General features: G+C 43.5%; 2 long non-coding RNA genes across 2 annotated transcripts; one reads left to right on the plus strand and one right to left on the minus strand.

Moving 5' to 3' along the window:
* Positions 1–10835: 10835 nt before the first annotated feature.
* Positions 10836–16837, minus strand: LOC114794182 (uncharacterized). Its single transcript, XR_003750313.1, has 3 exons — positions 16711–16837; positions 16146–16233; positions 10836–11424 (listed from the first exon to the last, which is right to left on the minus strand). It is a non-coding gene; the product is annotated as an uncharacterized LOC114794182 (long non-coding RNA).
* Positions 16397–17909, plus strand: LOC114794169 (uncharacterized). The gene is made up of 4 exons (XR_003750310.1): positions 16397–16450; positions 16716–16767; positions 17133–17154; positions 17524–17909. It is a non-coding gene; the product is annotated as an uncharacterized LOC114794169 (long non-coding RNA).
* The last annotated feature ends 57 nt before the right edge of the window (positions 17910–17966 follow it).

Here is a 17966-nt window from a genome sequence, read left to right on the forward strand (position 1 = left end):
TTCTTGCAACCCTGTTGACTATTTTGAATGAAACGCTTGATTGTTCGATGATCACGCTTCAGAAACTTTGCATTTTTAAGAGTGCTGCATCCCTCTGCAAGATATCTCACTATTTTTGACTTTTCTGAGCCTGTCAAGTCCTTCTTTTGACCCATTTTGCCAAAGGAAAGGAAGTTGCCTAATAATTATGCACACCTGATATAGGGTGTTGATGTCATTAGACCACACCCCTTCTCATTACAGAGATGCACATCACCTAATATGCTTAATTGGTAGTAGGCTTTCGAGCCTATACAGCTTGGAGTAAGACAACATGCATGAAGAGGATGATGTGGACAAAATACTCATTTGCCTAATAATTCTGCACTCCCTGTAGATTAATCTAGATTAAAATGGAATATTTGTATTCTGACGAAGGCATTCAGAATGTGTGTGCTACCCAAATAATGACTAAAAATAAGTCTTTGAGAACGGGTTTCTCAAGACAGGTGGCGCATTAGACCAGGGGCTCATCTCCTGTTTCCAAAATGCATCACAAACTGCTTGAGAAAGCTGTTCTACTATGATAATTGGTGATGAAAATAAATTATGTTCAATAAGATGTACTTGTGTTTACCAACTGTTTATTCAGTTAAATAGCTGCATCCATGTTACCACGTCACGTTTGATGTGGTAATTTCACAGTTCGAAGACTCGTTCTCGCCCCCTACAGTGCAATTCGGCTAGGTACACATCCGCGCTAAAATATCAAGGTGAAAGTCATCATAGTGTAGCGGTTCTTCTTCTGCGTTGTGTAACTTTTTGATTTCGTTTCTTGAACCACAAATGATGAGCTGACACCCAAGAGATTTTCTGTGCAAAGCGTCAGAACATCGCGTCACACATCGCGTCTTTCTGCACCTCTCTCTACAATATACAGTATTAAAAGAACTAGATCCAATTCCTTCTGCAATGTTTCAAACCATCTCCCCTGACCTCATTCCTTTAATTTCTTATATCATAAACCGCTCAATCTCATCTGGCCATGTACCATCCGCCTTTAAAACAGCCAGGGTTCTTCCAATCCTAAAGAAACCCACTGCTGATCCTACAGACATTAACAATTACAGACCAGTTTCTCTCCTCTCATTTCTATCCAAAATCCTTGAGCGCTGTGTCTACTTTACTTTACTTTACTTTACTTTATTTGGCAGACGCTTTTATCCAAAGCGACTTACAATGGGAAGACACCAGCAATTCTCGTTCGATTTCTATAGAATATCAAGTATACAAACTAAGAGCCCTGATAAGGCTTAGACTTGTCATTGAAGAGCATGCTCGGAGAGTGTTGGGTGCTAGACTAAGAAAAATTATAATGTATTTATACATTTTGTATTTGTTTGTTCAATGTGTATGCATGTGTATGTGTTAAATTTGTCTGTAATATTTTTGGAATAAGAGGGTTTTCACCTTCTTCTTAAAAGTGGTGATAGTCTCGGCTAGTCGTGTGGAGGAGGGCAGGTTGTTCCACCAGCCAGGGACAACAACGGAGAACAGACATGATTGGAATCGGAGACCCCGTGAAGAAGGAATTTTTAGTCTCCTTTCGTTTTCCGATCTGAGAGAGCGTGCAGGAGTGTAGCTAGGTAGTAGTGTGTTGATGTAGGAGGGCGCAGTTCCATTTACAGCCCTGTAGGCATGCATCAAGGATTTGAACTCAATGCGAGCAGCTACCGGGAGCCAGTGGAGGGAGGTAAGAAGAGGTGTAACATGGGTGTATTTTGGCTGATTGAAAATGAGACGGGCTGCCATATTTTGGATCATCTGGAGTGGTATTATGGTGACTGCAGAGGCTCCAGCCAGGAGAGAGTTACAGTAGTCGAGTTTGGAGATGACCATTGCCTGGACAAGGAGCTGCGTAGCCTGTTGTGAGAGAAAAGGCCGAATCTTGCGAATGTTGTAGAGAGTGAACCTGCAGGATCTGGAGATCGCAGCAACATGATGGTTCAAACTCAGTTTGTTATCTATCCAAACTCCAAGGCTTTTTGCAGATGCCGTGGGTGTTAACAATAGCGATCCAATTTGAATTGAAAGGTTTTGCTGAGGAGAATTGTTGCCCGGAAAGATCAGAATCTCGGTTTTGGATAGGTTGAGTTGGAGGTGTCGCTCAGACATCCATGCCGATATGTCTGAGAGGCAGGCCGAAATTTTTGTTGCTATAGTAGCATCTTCTGGTGGGAATGACAGATAGAGCTGGGTGTCATCAGCATAAGAGTGATAGGAGAAGCCATGTGATTGGATGATGTGACCAAGTGAGCGAGTGTATATTGAGAATAGAAGGGGGCCAAGGACAGAGCCTTGTGGAACCCCTGTGGTTACCCTAGAGAGGACAGATGTCTCACCTCCCCATGATAGCTTGAAGGACCTGTCGTAGAGATAAGAGGTGTCTACAACCAGCTATCACTCCATCTATAACAGAACAACCTCCTGGATCCTAACCAGTCTGGCTTCAGAACAGCTCATTCCTCCGAGACTGCCCTTTTGGTGATTACCGAGCAGCTACATGCAGCCAGATTGGCATAACTGTCAACTTTCTCCGGGAGCTTCTGTGGACATTTGGACGCCGGTAAAGGAGACTCAGTCGTTTGATGGTAAGTTGTCCGGAGGATCCACAGAACCGTAGTTGTTGAGAGCGGAGTAGCTTCAACATTGCAGAGTAGCAAACGTTTCACAAAGAATATAGAGAAGTTCTGCGTGTAGAAGTTCCAGCTGCGGTCTCCATCATGCCAGACCGTACCGTGTAAACAGAAAGTACACGATATCTCAACTTTCTCTAAAACCGCAGCATGTGTTCATATACTGATGTGGGTGTGTGTGTTCTGCTCGGCAGCAGGGTGAAAAATAACAGCGTTCATTGTTGCCACATAACATGAAGCCGGAAGATTTTTACGAAATGAAAATGAATCACTTCAGTAAATCGAGTCGCATGATGCTGTTTACCAGTCACGTGGCAGTCAGTAGAGAAAACGGGTTTCTACTCCCTGTTGTCTGATTTATAAGTACAGGAAACGGGGTTCTACTTCCTGTTTTCTGGTTCATCACTACAGGAAACGGGGTTCTACTCCCTGTTGTCTGGTTCATCAGTACAGGAAACGGGGTTCTACTCCCTGTTGTCTGGTTCATCGGTACAGAAAACGGGGTTCTACTCCCTGTTGTCTGGTTCATCAGTACAGGAAACGGGGTTTACTCCCTGTTGTCTGATTTATAAGTAGAGGAAACGGGGTTCTACTCCCTGTTGTCTGGTTCATCAGTACAGGAAACGGGGTTCTACTTCCTTTTTTCTGGTTCATCACTACAGGAAACAGGGTTCTTCTCCCTGTTGTCTGATTTATAAGTACAGGAAACGGGGTTCTACTCCCTGTTGTCTGGTTCATCGGTACAGAAAACGGGGTTCTACTCCCTGTTGTCTGGTTCGTCGGTACATGAAACGGGGTTCTGCTTCCTGTTGTCTGATTTATAAGTACAGGAAACGGGGTTCTACTTCCTGTTTTCTGGTTCATCACTACAGGAAACAGGGTTCTTCTCCCTGTTGTCTGATTTATAAGTACAGGAAACGGGGTTCTACTCCCTGTTGTCTGGTTCATCGGTACAGAAAACGGGGTTCTACTCCCTGTTGTCTGGTTCGTCGGTACATGAAACGGGGTTCTGCTTCCTGTTGTCTGATTTATAAGTACAGGAAACGGGGTTCTACTTCCTGTTTTCTGGTTCATCACTACAGGAAACAGGGTTCTTCTCCCTGTTGTCTGATTTATAAGTACAGAAAACGGGGTTCTACTCCCTGTTGTCTGGTTCGTCGGTACAGGAAACAGGGTTCTGCTTCCTGTTGTCTGATTTATAAGTACATGAAACGGGGTTCTGCTTCCTGTTGTCTGATTTATAAGTACAGGAAACGGGGTTCTACTTCCTGTTTTCTGGTTCATCACTACAGGAAACAGGGTTCTTCTCCCTGTTGTCTGATTTATAAGTACAGGAAACGGGGTTCTACTCCCTGTTGTCTGGTTCGTCGGTACATGAAACGGGGTTCTGCTTCCTGTTGTCTGTTTTTTATGACCGATCACTGCAGTGACATTCGTGAACTTTATGATGCTTTTGTCTTTGTGGGGTGTGACACAGTCGTGGGTGAGCAGGGTGTGGAGGATGGGTGGTAGTAGCCTAGCGGGTAACACACTCGCCTATGAACCAGAAGACCCAGGTTCAAATCCCACTTACTACCATTGTGTCCCTGAGCAAGACACTTAACCCTGAGTGTCTCCAGGGGGGGACTTTCCCTGTAACTACTGATTGTAAGGTGCCACCGAGGAAAGCACGGCCCCACACTCTGCTCCCCGGGCACCTGTCATGGTGCCCACTGCTCGCCAAGGGACACATGTCACCGTGTGCTGTGCTGCAGTGTTTCGCAATGACAATCACTTCCCTTTCGCTTCACTTTCAACTTCAATGTATTTATTAAATAGTGCATTTAAATTTAAGCAATTAAAATTAAGCCTAATGCACTACGTGACATTGTTGTCCCGTGCATCACACCATCTAGATCATTTTAGTTACATATATTTGGGTATTACATGAACATTATTTTATTGAAGTGTTGCACATTTTGGACACCCTTTATACACCTCTCTCATTCTAATAAATAGAATTGTTATTGTGAAGCACAGCACATGGTGAAACATGTCCTCTGTCACCATCACCCTTGGTGAGCTGTGGGCAGCCATGACAGACCCCCGGGAGCAGTGTGTGGGGACGCTACCTTAACCAAGGGGACCTCGGTGGCACTTTGGCGGCTCAGGATTACAAATGAATTCATACAAATGAATTTTTATCTGGTGTCTTTCAGCATTAATATGGGTGTCAAATATAAGGTTTAAATGATCTGATAAATAACAATTCAGAATGGTTTCTGCTGCCTTTCACTTTTAGTGTTCACACTGTGTCTATATTTGTTGAGCCTTTTCGAACTCTGACCCACAATCGTATTTAAATATGAAAAGTCAGATTAAATTACGTCCAACTTCCAACCACCCTAATTGTTGCTGTTGGTGAATAAGTGAAACGTCTCCATCTTTGTCCCAGGTTCCCAGGATGAATCCCAGTCTGTCTTTGTTGTCCACTGAGACCAGGACTGTGGTCCAGAACAACACACGCGTTCCACTGAAGATGTTATCAGTTGTTCTTACACGACTGGAACACGATAAAACTCTGGAACCAACTGGAAATGATGAGAAGAACGTCTCCATCTCTTCTGGTGAGTGAAGTAAAATCAGCATCATGACCTGCCACTAGTGCTGCACGATTAATCTAATCGCAATCGTAATCGCGATGTCAGTCTGTGCGATTACATGAACGCAAAAAGCTGCGATTTAAATGATTAGTACATGGATTGGATCGGCAACATATCCGATCCATTCTCTCAAAGTTTGCGTGCTGACTGAAGTCTCACTTCAGTCGGATGTGACGTGTTTGGTCACATGACTTTCGATTCGGAGACATATGGGTAGACGGCGCATGACGCGCTGCATCGTACATCAACGTCGCCGCCATATTGCGAGAGACTCTGCTGTGGCGTGAAGCATATACATGTCTATGGAGAGAAGTGCATAAAAATGCTGCTTGGGGCTATATAAACCACTGAACGCTCCAAACCAGATCCCAGGGGATTACATTTCATAGGTAAGGCTGGACAATTGTTTTGAATATATTTGGCCATTATAAAATCCCGTTTTATAAGTCTTAACCTTAGCTAAGCTAGCGAAGCTATGCATTCCAATGTTTTGGCTAAACGTAGGCATTAACTATTTAGACTGTTCTTAGCTGTTTAGTTAACTTTTCTCAAACTTTGAAGGTTTCCAAAAGAAATTCACCTCAGTTTACAAATCTTAACCTTAGCTAAGCTAGCAAAGCTATGCATCCCTGAGTTAAAGTCAGCCTCCAAACAACGTTTTGGTAACGTAAGAACTATAATACGGGAATTTATAATGGCCAAATATAATCAAAACAGTTGTTTAGCCTTACCAGGGTTTGTCGTTCGACAGTAATGTAAAATAGTTTTTTGTGATGTATTTAATTTAGTAGAATATTGTATTTTGAAAGCACTGGGCATTTCAGGTTGTTATAAGTAGTTTGTATGTTTCACTTTGAAATTAAACATTTCACTATTAGTAATTTGTATGCGACTTTTCGTTCATTATAAATATTCATTATAATTTAACTTCTAATTTTAAGAGTATTATTTTATTACACAGAAATAATTACATTAATGGCAAATATGGCACAATATGTGTAGCCGCCAAATGTTGCACAGTTAAAGGTTGTAATATTCTAGGTGGAACACAGGGTGGCGCATGCAGGTATTCAGGTATAAAGGTAGCGCAAACTATGTTGTTGGTAGGTGTTTGACCCTGAAGGGCAAAGGGTTTTATGACCGCTTGCACGAACACTATGCCAGCGCTGGACATTTTGGTATTAGACATCGAGATTCGTTTAATTGTGTAGCATATAACGGAACCAAATAGTATTGCATTGTTACATCAAGCGTGTCAGCCAGGCCACGTCCCGTGTCAGGCACCTCAGTATTTCGGTAAAAGACCAAACCTCTATAATAATATGTTTCTCAGCGGGATTTAAAAACAGATTATTAAACACATGTAACATTATATATGATATTTTTGCTCAATGGAATACCCAGAACAGTTTAATAGGAAAACTACATTCATCCACTTGTCTTTTTGGTCCTTTGGCCAGTGTGGCGGTATTATTTTGTTTATTTCAGAAACATGCTGTATGAATGTGTTTTTATTGTTTTAAAATATTTTTATCTTTACTACAGCTGGACCCAAAGTAGTCAAGAGAAGACCCAAGAACACAACTGCAGAGACGTTCCCATGCAAACAGTCCAGCAAGAGTTTTAGACAAAAAGCTCAGTCGCACCAGAAGATCCATATTGGTGAGAAGCCCTTCCAGTGTGGACACTGTGGGAAAAGTTTTTCACAAGCGTCAACCCTTCAAGAACACCAGAGGACACATACTGGAGAGAAGCCCTACCAGTGTGTAGAGTGTGGGAAGAGATTTTCACAAGCATCACACCTTAAAGGACACCAGAGGATACATACTGGAGAGAAGCCCTACCAGTGTGTAGAGTGTGGGAAGAGATTTTCACGAGCATCACACCTTAAAGTCCACCAGAGAACACATACTGGAGAGAAGCCCTACCAGTGTGTAGAGTGTGGGAAGAGGTTTTTATATGCAGAATCCCTTAAAATCCACCAGAGGATACATACTGGAGAGAAGCCCTACCAGTGTGTAGAGTGTGGGAAGAGATTTTCACGAGCATCATACCTTAAAATCCACCAGAGGACACATACTGGAGAGAAGCCCTACCAGTGTGTAGAGTGTGGGAAGAGGTTTTTACATGCAGAATCCCTTAAAGTCCACCAGAGGATACATACTGGAGAGAAGCTCTTCCATTGTGTAGAGTGTGGGAAGAGGTTTTTATATGCAGAATCCCTTAAAATCCACCAGAGGATACATACTGGAGAGAAGCCCTACCAGTGTGTAGAGTATGGGAAGAGTTTTTTACATGCAGAATCCCTTAAAATCCACCAGAGGATACATACTGGAGAGAAGCCCTACCAGTGTGTAGAGTGTGCAAAGTGTTTTTCACATTCATCACACCTTAAGGTCCACCAGAGGATACATACTGGAGAGAAGCCCTACCAGTGTGTAGAGTGTGGGAAGAGTTTTTCACAAGCATCATCCCTTCAAGTCCACCAGAGGATACATACTGGTGAGAAGCCCTACCATGACAACCTGGAAGCAGATCCACTGGGAATAGCGAGCCAGATAAAAGGCCCACGAACATCTTGAACATCGCTTGCTCATTCTAGACTTGTCTCTTGCTGATTGACCCTGCTCCATACCGCCCGCTTGCTTTCTCGACCTCGCATCCTGGATCGTCCTTATCTTTTTTGTAATAAAACAGGTACCCCCCTCACCTCTCCTGAACACCGCCTTCGAGCTTCTCGCCGGGGCGACCATCTCTCTTCCTCGTGTGTGTGTGTCAGGGAGGGGGGTGATTGGAAAACCCCCACAGGACACTACGAATATCTGCCGATTCCTTTCGGGCTTTCCAACAGCCTTCCAGGCACTGATTAATGACGTGCTGCGGCACCTGGTCAACTTGGTCTTCGTATATCTGGATGACATTCTCATTGACTCCCCTGACCAAGAAACTTACACATCTGCACCATTTTCCAACATCTGCTGCAGAACCATCCGCCAGTTACAACAGTTCCCATCGATTTATCTGTAAATATAGCCAAGTCGTCGAACCCATGACCTTCCTCCTAAAAGGAAAAACCCACACGCCTCCACTGGAACCCCCAAACACAACAGAGAATGGGGCCTGTTCACCACAGCCCCCATTCTCACTCATCCTGACCCGCAGATACCCTTCACCCTGGAAGTTCATGCCTCCAGCCATCTTATCGCAACACAATCCCTCAGGCCACAAACTCCATTCCTGTGCTTTTATTTCCCACCTTTCCATCCGGGTGGTCATGGGTGGGTATCCACTTAATCTTTTTTTTATTAAATTCATTTTTTTCCATTTTAATTCTCCTGAACTCCACGTTTTGTTTTTTTTATATAAACACATTTATTCACCTAAGAACTGTGTGATTATTTTTTCCCACCCACTCCATAACCTGCAATATCACATGACACATTTAATCACCTTTCAACTAAGTGCTTGGGGTTTTGTAAACTATTTACATGTAAATAATACGTGCATTTCATGCAAAGAACAATTTCGCAATATTGCCAAGTCTTCCTTTTGTGAAATAAGTCCTACACTTTCGACCCCAACATAAAAGCAAACAAATGAACCTCGGAGAGACCCGGAAAGTTGTTACCACTTGCAAAATGAACTGCAACCATGATAATAAAACCAAGAGTTTGCTGGTACGACTGCCTCGCGCTTGTTTGCTTCTTACAATGTGAGTTGTTGACTGTATGTTCTTACAAAAGAGTAGCTCTTCCAATTGATAAAAAATAGTTTGGGAATCGTTTCACTCTTAAGAGTCAAATTCCGTAATTTTCTGAGGACGTTGTGTTCCAGCGAGTCGACCGTAAACGTTGCGTACGCGCATCTACTTGTCCATATTATAAAAGATGCAGAGAATCTGGAGCAATCCCTGCACATAAGCGGCAAGGCCGAAAACCAACATTGGATGCCTGTGACCTTTGACCTTTCAGGTGGCACTGCATTAAAACCTGCCGTTATTCTGTATAGGATATTACCACGAGGGCTCAGGAATACTTCAGGAAACCGTTGTCAGTTAACACAGTTTGTCGCTACGTCTACAAGTCCAAGTTAAAACTCTACCATCCAAAGCGAAAGCCATATGCACTACTATTTACGCGAGTGTGTAAGATGGGCCATCCTGCAGGACCACGATGCTTCTGCAGCTTTTGTCCTGCGGAGAGGCCCATCACCTCTTTGTTCTCCATATCTTTGCTAAACAGCATTACAGCGTTTAGCAGCCTTCCCCCGAGCAAAAGGTGCGAAGCGTCAGCCATTTGTTTCAGGATCGCCTGCTCTCTTTGTCTGCCCCAGACGGGAGACACTGGACAGAAACAACAAATTCTGATTGGTCTGTGACAACTTCCTGTGGGTCAAATGTATAAAGGAATGTTCATTTGTGTGCTGGGACTTGCATTTAGTACCTGAGTCTTTTCTATTTACCTATTTTTCTGGCTCTTTTCTCTCTCTTTCTCTACTTTTTCTCCTTCTTTTCATTTTGGTTTTCTCTGTAACATTGGTACCTTTTTTACATTAAACATTCACATGTAACTGCAATAACAATCTACTGGTGTTAATAAATTAGAAACGGTTCATCCTTTTAACCCCTATTGTGCCACGCCTCTTTCTGCCAGGTAACATCAAGTTGGCGTGTTGTAATACAGCGCTTTTGTTTGTAGAGAGAGAGATATTTTATTTTATTTTAGTCTCCACAGTTTTACAAGTGCTTTTACTATTTGCTCAGAATTTTAATGAAATAAGTAAAAGTTCCCTTTAATAATACTAATAATGTATGAGAAGAAACACAATTTTCATTAGTTTAATATTTATTAGACAAAAATGTAGACAGTAACAGGGATGGCTCCATAAAACTAAAATCAACAATGTGGATAGTGGGATTTTCCACCATTGGCCGCAATGACAGTGGCGTCTTATGCAATGGTGCAAGAAAAAAACTAAAGTTATACAGTGGGGAAATTAATTACGTGATCTGCTTCTTATTTTGCCCTCTTAGGAAGAAATGACCAGTTTTTAATTTCAATGGTAGGTTTATGTGAACAGTGAGGGACAGCACAATCTAAAAAATGCCTTTCAAAAAAAGTTTCATGCGTCGTCACAGAGAGTCACCAGCCCCTGGCCCTGGAGCTGATAAAAGCTGATAAACCCGAACCCTACTCCTAACAGGAGGCTCCCCCAGTCCCGCTCGGTGTTCAGCGCCTACGGCCCAGTCTCATACTAACAAAAATGTTTTCTACCTGTATCCTTAAATACTACTCAGCAGGCTGCAGTACCCATATTGCGCCTGAAGGGGTTCAGTATATGGTGATGATCTGTGTATCCACCCACCTGTTCTAATAATTCAGGATGGTATCAAGTGTTACCTGTCTGGCCCAACACAGTTTTCACTGAAAATTTCATATGGGAACTGTGCATTGGGTTGATTAATGGCATTTTATTACAAAAAAAAACCCAACAGTTTAAAAGCTCTGGGCCACTGAAACACACGTGTTAAGGGTCAAACAGGATGTTTCAGTAGTATCAACTAATACCTTTCTGTCCCAAAGTTGACCTGGGAACTTTGCTCATGTGCACATAGATTTATGATGAATATGGACATTTCCATGCAGCCTGCAGCCTTTATGGTGGAGCAGACAATTCGATTAAGGATCATCTTTGTGTTTTCTAAATTCTATCACAGCCATATATGCGGGACGCGGGTGTGAGGTCCTCTATGTGCCTGCTTACTGCTGCTGGGCAGAAGTCTAAAAAGTCCAAACGCACTAAAGTTTCTATTCATTTACATAGGGGTGATCCCCGGGTTGGAGGACGGGTGTCGATACGGGAGTGCAAAATTAACACCAAATGGTCAAAGCCCTGGATATGTATAAATTTGGTAAGATTTAACAGAAAATCTTAATATGTGTGATGTTTCTGCGTGCGTTGTGTGGGGGGTAGAGGGGGATTGGACCATCATGGTTTGTTGCATGAATGTGAAACTGTCCAGCAGGAAGATCCAAGCGTCTGCGCAGCCGCTGTGGAAGAGGGAGTTTCTGCAGAGGCGAGGTTGCCTGTCCTTCATTTTCACCCTTCTGCAATACAAATCAACAATTAAAGAAAAAATGACTACTTACAGTGGGTGGTAGTAACCTAGTGAGTAACACATTCGCCTATGAAGCAGAAGACCCACCGATCTGCCGAGGTGCCACTGAGCAAAGCACCGTCCCCACACACTGCTCCCCGGGCGCCTGCCATGGTGCCCACTGCTCACCATGGGTGATGGGAGAGGACACGTTTCACTGTGTGCACCGTGTGCTGTGCTGCTGTATCTTTTCACTTTTTACGAGTTCTGCCTGGTTCATTGAGTTTATTATTAAACTTCACTGCGTGCTGCGCTTGTGACACCTGCAGAACAGTTCTATTTTACTGGAACGTGTTTATACAGGAACATATCCATTCTCCTTAATTATCGAGTTAGAACAAGTCCTACAGATTAACCAGAACAATCAAGAGGAGTTTTTATTCAAATGTAGGTGAGTTCATGAATCTACGGCAGAGCTGGAACTGCCGACCAGAGGGTCGATCGACCGGTTGTAAAACTATCCACATATCAAAATTCATCTGGCAATGCGGTTACGTCGCGTGATCATGTGATGTGTGGTCTGTATGTTCTGTCTTGTTTGGGGTTTTCCTTTTTGTAGGAGGAGCCTGTAATTTACAGAACTCCTCCCAGACCTGACGCTGATTCGAGCTCCCGACGGCGTGCTGCGACGAGGAAAAGGAGAGAGGGGGAGGTAAAGGGAGAATGGGGAAATACGCCGGACAGATGCCCTGTTCCCATTAGTCTCCCCGGTGCTTTTTCATGGCCTGATTATGTTTCAAGGCGTGACTTGTCTTGTTTATTATTATTAAAAATCACCTCGTCAAAAGGAAATTTAGGCCCGAACACTCCACGTCTTTCACCTTTGGTCATGGAACAGTCAGAAGACAACAACTGTGTATCTTAGGTCTGAAAAGCTGGACATCATCTGATGAAGGAAAGGTTCTGTGACCCTGATGGGCGCCACTGTCCAAAGTGTTTTTCGACCTTGTATACCCCAAATGTATAAATGCTTTTAAACTGTAATCGGGGGGGGGGGGGTTCTCTTGTGGGTCCCCCCGTGCGCGGTAAATTAAACTTGGATAATCAACTTAGTTGACTTTCTTCATTGCAAATTTCCCACAACAACGTTTCCCTCCCTCTTTCTAAATTGTTCACGTTCCTGACCTCGACCAGGACGTAGGAGGAGCTTCTTCCCGCAGGTTATACGAGTTCTCAACGACAACACCACCACCACATAGAACTCCACTACACTCCAGCACTTTCACTTTCACTCTCAATCACTTCTGGACTCAATCCCCCCCCCAGAATTCTGAACAACTTCACCCTAATTATTTTGTGTTGAAAAATATACATTTGGAATATTTGTTTATTTTTGCATATTTACAATATTGAGGTCAACTGCAGACACACAAGCATTTCACTGCATATCATACCGTGTATGACTGTACGGGACAAATAAAATTTGAATTTGATTTTGGGTGCTAGTACTCACCAGAAGACCCAGGTTCAAACCCCACTTACTACCATCGTGTCCCTGAGCAAGACACCTAACCCTGAGTGTCTCCAGGGGGGGACTGTCCCTGTAACTACTGACTGTAAGTCGCTCTGGATAAGGGCGTCTGGTAAATGCTGTAATTGTACATTTTGAAATTCCTGCTGTTTTAACATTGAGTCGAAAAACGGAATCATTATGGAATCTCAAGGTCAAAGAAAGAAAACGGTGTAGATCAAGTGAAGAGAAGTGCATTTCCCGAACATCTCCACTTGTGCACATGTGGATTTTGTTCTTTTGTTCTGCTCCTTTACTTCTTTACCCCCAGGCCCCGTCCCGATAGCCCCAGAGGGCCCGATGCCAGGAACCGTCCACACACCAGGGCGGAGGCACAGACAAGCTCAGGGAAATGATCTGCAGATAAGAGGTATGGGTCATTTTAATGGTGTTAAAGGGGAGTGGTGTTAGGGAGGGAGTGAGAGTGTTGTCTCATATTATATAAAAGCATAAATTCCAGTTTTTACAACGTTTGCTGTTATAGATCTGCCTACTTTTCAGTAGTTGGGTTTGTCCATGCCACAGGTTTCAACTGTTTTCTCAAATAAAGTCATGTCCTGGACATTATGTTCTTGGCCTTTTATTCCTTTATTGTCCCAAGGTGGGAAAAATATCATTTCAACATCTATTCTCTATATCAGAATCACCATTAGCACCAGCATTTTTTTTATGATAAAAAGGAAAATGAAATTTTTATTTTTCACCAATGCAGACTTACAGACTTACATTACATTTTGACAGTGATGTTAAAGCAAAACTTATGTGATTATTACATTAAATTATTGAATTATTACATATACAGATCGTTTTATGTGTTACATATATCAAAATAATATCCAGGATATCCTAATTACTTTACTACATATTGTAATATATACCTTTATTATATAAATATATGTGTGTGTGTGTGTGTGTGTGTGTGTGTGTCATGGCTACCCACTGTCACCAAGGGTGACGGTTAAATACAGAGGACACATTTCACAGTGTTACTGTGTGCTGTGCTGTGTGTCACAATGTGTTACGTCCCTGGACGTATGCTCCCACGTGTTCTGTGTGTCTGGCAGTGTTTTTGTGTCCTGTCTCTTTTAGGTTGACTTCATGGGAGGAGTTGAAGCCTTCCAGCTCCACCTACCATCTGCCATTGGTCACCTCCACCTATATAAAGAGACTTCAGATGGTGTTTGGGAGGTCCCCAGGGTCTGCTAGGCCCTTATGCTTTCGGGAGGTCCCCAGGGTCCACGGAGATCTGCATGGAGCTCCATTGGGGATCTCATTTATGTGTCTTGTTGCTTTGTGTGATAGATCCCTTTGTTGTTAGCCTGTTTTGTGCCCTTTTTGTTAACGTGTGCGTGTTTTGAGATATCTCTGCTGTTATACCGTCCCTTCCTTTAGGCTGTTTTAATGTTGGTTAGCTGTGTTGAGTCCGCTGTTTTATTGTTAGCTCACTGTGAATAAAAGTACTGTTTGTACGCGTTGTTTGGTCCTGTACGTAACAATGGACCTCCTCCTCTCCACACCCTTGTTGCGTTTCTGAGACCCCTAGACTTAGGAACGTGACACAATGACAATCACATCACTTTCACTTCCTCACAGTGGACGAATGAAACTGTATGGATATCTTTGCTTCACGACACATTCCAGGATGATCTTTGTATTAATTTGTGTTTGTGTGTCCTCATCTCAAAATAAAATCCTGCTGTTTATGGGTTTTCGGTTTGTTCACCAGTGGCTTTAAATGCACCTGGAGGGGAGTTCAGAGGTCGTGAGGGGTGAACCAGCAGATGATGGAGAATGATATGACGCTCACTATGCGAGTAGTAAAAGTAGTAGTAAAAGTTAGTAAAAGGTCTGTCAAATGTCTTCTCTGACCCCAAAGAACTTGAGCTTCCTGAGGAGGTATTGCCGCTGATTTCACTTTCTGAGGATCTCCTCTGTGTTTGAGGAGATCCTCAGAAAGATGGCACAGTTTTTATACTGCTCGACTAGCTCGGTTGGTTTCCCGTGGATGGAGGTGATAACTGCTGCAGCCACGTCCCTCTGTTTGTTGGTGAAGGTCACCGCCTGATGTTCAGTTCCACAAACTCCTGCAGGACGGGACCATGGTTGAGAGAGGGGCCTGACAGCGGGGAAAGGAGAACTGTGTCTACACACAACACCCGTAATGGCAACACTTGAGGTTTAGGCAACTGACAAAGCAGAAGTAGACTTAAAAAAGGGAGGGGCAGGTTAGTGGGTAAGGAGGCGGACCCGTAATCAGATTTTCTCGCTCTTGTTCTGCTGCTTCAGATGAAGATGCTGCACATTAAAGTCACATACGTTAAATGGACACTGCACAGTGTTAACCTAACACTTTCAGTGTAAAGTCTGTAAAAGTGACACTAATTAGTGTTAAATGACCGTGACTCCGCCCCTTCCCAGGTAACAAGCCCATCTGGGTGGTACACCGGTACCAGACAGGTGGTCCATATCAGCCCCACCTTAATATGAACCCCAGAACCCAGACGGGGAGCAAGAGTCGCCCCTGATTTACCCGACGTCATGAAGACGACTTGGACCAACATGGACCTTATTTACATTTACATTTACAGCATTTACCAGACACCATTATCCAGAGCGACTTACAATCAGCAGTTACAAGGACAGTCCCCCCCGGGGACACTCAGGGTTAAGTGTCCTGCACAGGGACACAATGGTAGTAAGTGGGGTTTGAACCTGGGTCTTCTGGTTCATAGGCGAGTGTGTTACCCGCTAAGCTGTCTGCTGGGGACAGGAAGAGACTGAACAGGCTGACCCAGAGCTCTGATCTAGGATGCCCTCTGGACCCAGTGGATGTGGTGAGTGACAGGAGAACGGTGGACAACATCTCCCACCCCATGTAGGAGACCCTAACAGCACTGAGCAGCTCCTACAGTGGCAGGCTGCAGCACCCACAATGTGGGACGGAGAGGTTCAGAAGGTCTTTCCTGCCAACTGCTGTCAGACTCTACAACAGCTGACCACACAAACACACACATCCAGTACACCATCTCCAGTCTGCAATATGTGTGTGTGTGTGTGTGTGTGTGTGTAGATATATATACACTTACTTATATTCTACGTATACAGGCATTCACAAATATATTTTAAATAAAAACAGATTATTATATTATTATTATATTCACCATCATCACACGGACACTTCTTACTCCTCCCATCTGGCACACCAGACCTCCACACATGAACACGGACTGCATGTATGGAATCAGATTCCTGGCAAAAACATCAAATACAAGGTTTGGAATTTTGACAACATCTCGCCTGTCAGACTTTCCTCTCGTGCGGGCGTCGCTCGGCCTCGCTTCCCTGCAGGTGTGACAGTGACGGCGGCATCAGAATTCAGGGGCGGAGGCAAGAGGAGCGTATAAATGCGGCGGCGCTCCGAACGGAGGCATGCAGAGAGGAAAGGGAGGGAAAGGAGAGCAACACCGTAAGTCTGTGTGATAGTCTGTGTTTCACCTGATTTTGAACATGTTGGGTCATTACAGGCGGCTGCTGTATCAGAAACGACCGCTCACTGGACGTTTTCTTTATTGAAAATAAATGTTATTTAATTAAATGTTAATAATGGTGAACATCTGCCAGACAGACAAATTATAACTCCTTCTAGTAAAATTTGTCTAATAATTATCGTTGAATAAATGCCCTCCATGCCTCATTAAGTCGTATGATGAGGATATTTTAACTCACAACAGGGACGTCTGGTAAAGGAGACACAGCAGTCGGCTGAAACGTCGTCTACATCTGGTGAGCGGCATTTAAAGGTCTCCTTCAGACGAACATTCCACCACGTTCTTCTCCACCAGCCACATCACCAGAAGGATATTTTTGTCTGAGTGTGAAACATTTCTGCTTCTCCTATTTGAAAATTCATTGTGCAGGTCAGCAGATGCGAGTTCCTCTCGCGTCGGGGACGGGGTTCTGCTATTACTGTCCTTCTTCTCTCTGATCTTCCCCTTGAACCGATTGAACGTTTTTATTGCGACGTATGAGTTGAGGTCAAATTTACACAGCACATGTTGAGGAAGATGAAGACGTGCTGGACCACAGTCAGCAGCAACGTGTTTAAATGAGTGATGTCTTCTCAATATGTCCTTTATTCTTCCTTCTAGATCGATATGGAACCACTGGCATGTAAGAACCTAAACAGAACCTTCACACACACACACACACACCAACTTACCAGGGGGAGAAGAAATTACTTTTTAATGCACATTTCTGAATATTATGTGCTTATATGACTTCAATTTACCTGAGGCCCGTTTTTTTTTGTGTGGCTGGAACATTATTCCAAAATGGATCAAATCGCTTTTTTTTCCTCAGAATTCTGCACACAACACCCCATAATGACAACGTTAAAAATAAATCGCTTTTGGCTGCACTGCATGGACCTCACTGAATGTCCCCGTGCAGTTCGAAGCCAGCTTTTGAAAACGATGCTCCTTTTCTACGTGTTATGAACTGGACTGAAATCTGAATTTTTATTTTTTTGCTTTCTCCCAGTCAAAAAGTTTCTACAGAATGTCACAGTAAATCTTGGAGAGGGAAGTAAAATCTCATGCGAAGTAAACGATGCTGGGGCCAAAGCAAAGTGGAACTTCTCGGGCGGGACTTGGCAATCGAGTGAAGAAGTCATTGGCGGCGCCAAAAAGTTTACCCTGGATATCACGAACGCCCAGAAAATAGGCACGCACGCTTGCACCATCGCGGTGACAAATTCCACCAAAAGTATAACAATCAAAAGCTCTGCTACAGTTACAGTGAAATCAAAGTGAAAAAAAAAAACTTTTTTGCTTTTAATTTAGCCTGAAAGGTACTTCCTGTTGGTTTAACCAAGATACTAAAGATTAAAAATTCTTTCCATTCAAATAAACAAGTATCTGTGGAAACGGTTGTGTCATCTTCATTTATCTTCTGGGGCGTTGGTGGCCTAGTGGTTAGGGAAG

The sequence above is a fragment of the Denticeps clupeoides genome, chromosome 1 (assembly GCF_900700375.1).
Source record: "Denticeps clupeoides chromosome 1, fDenClu1.1, whole genome shotgun sequence".
Lineage (NCBI taxonomy): Eukaryota > Metazoa > Chordata > Actinopteri > Clupeiformes > Denticipitidae > Denticeps > Denticeps clupeoides.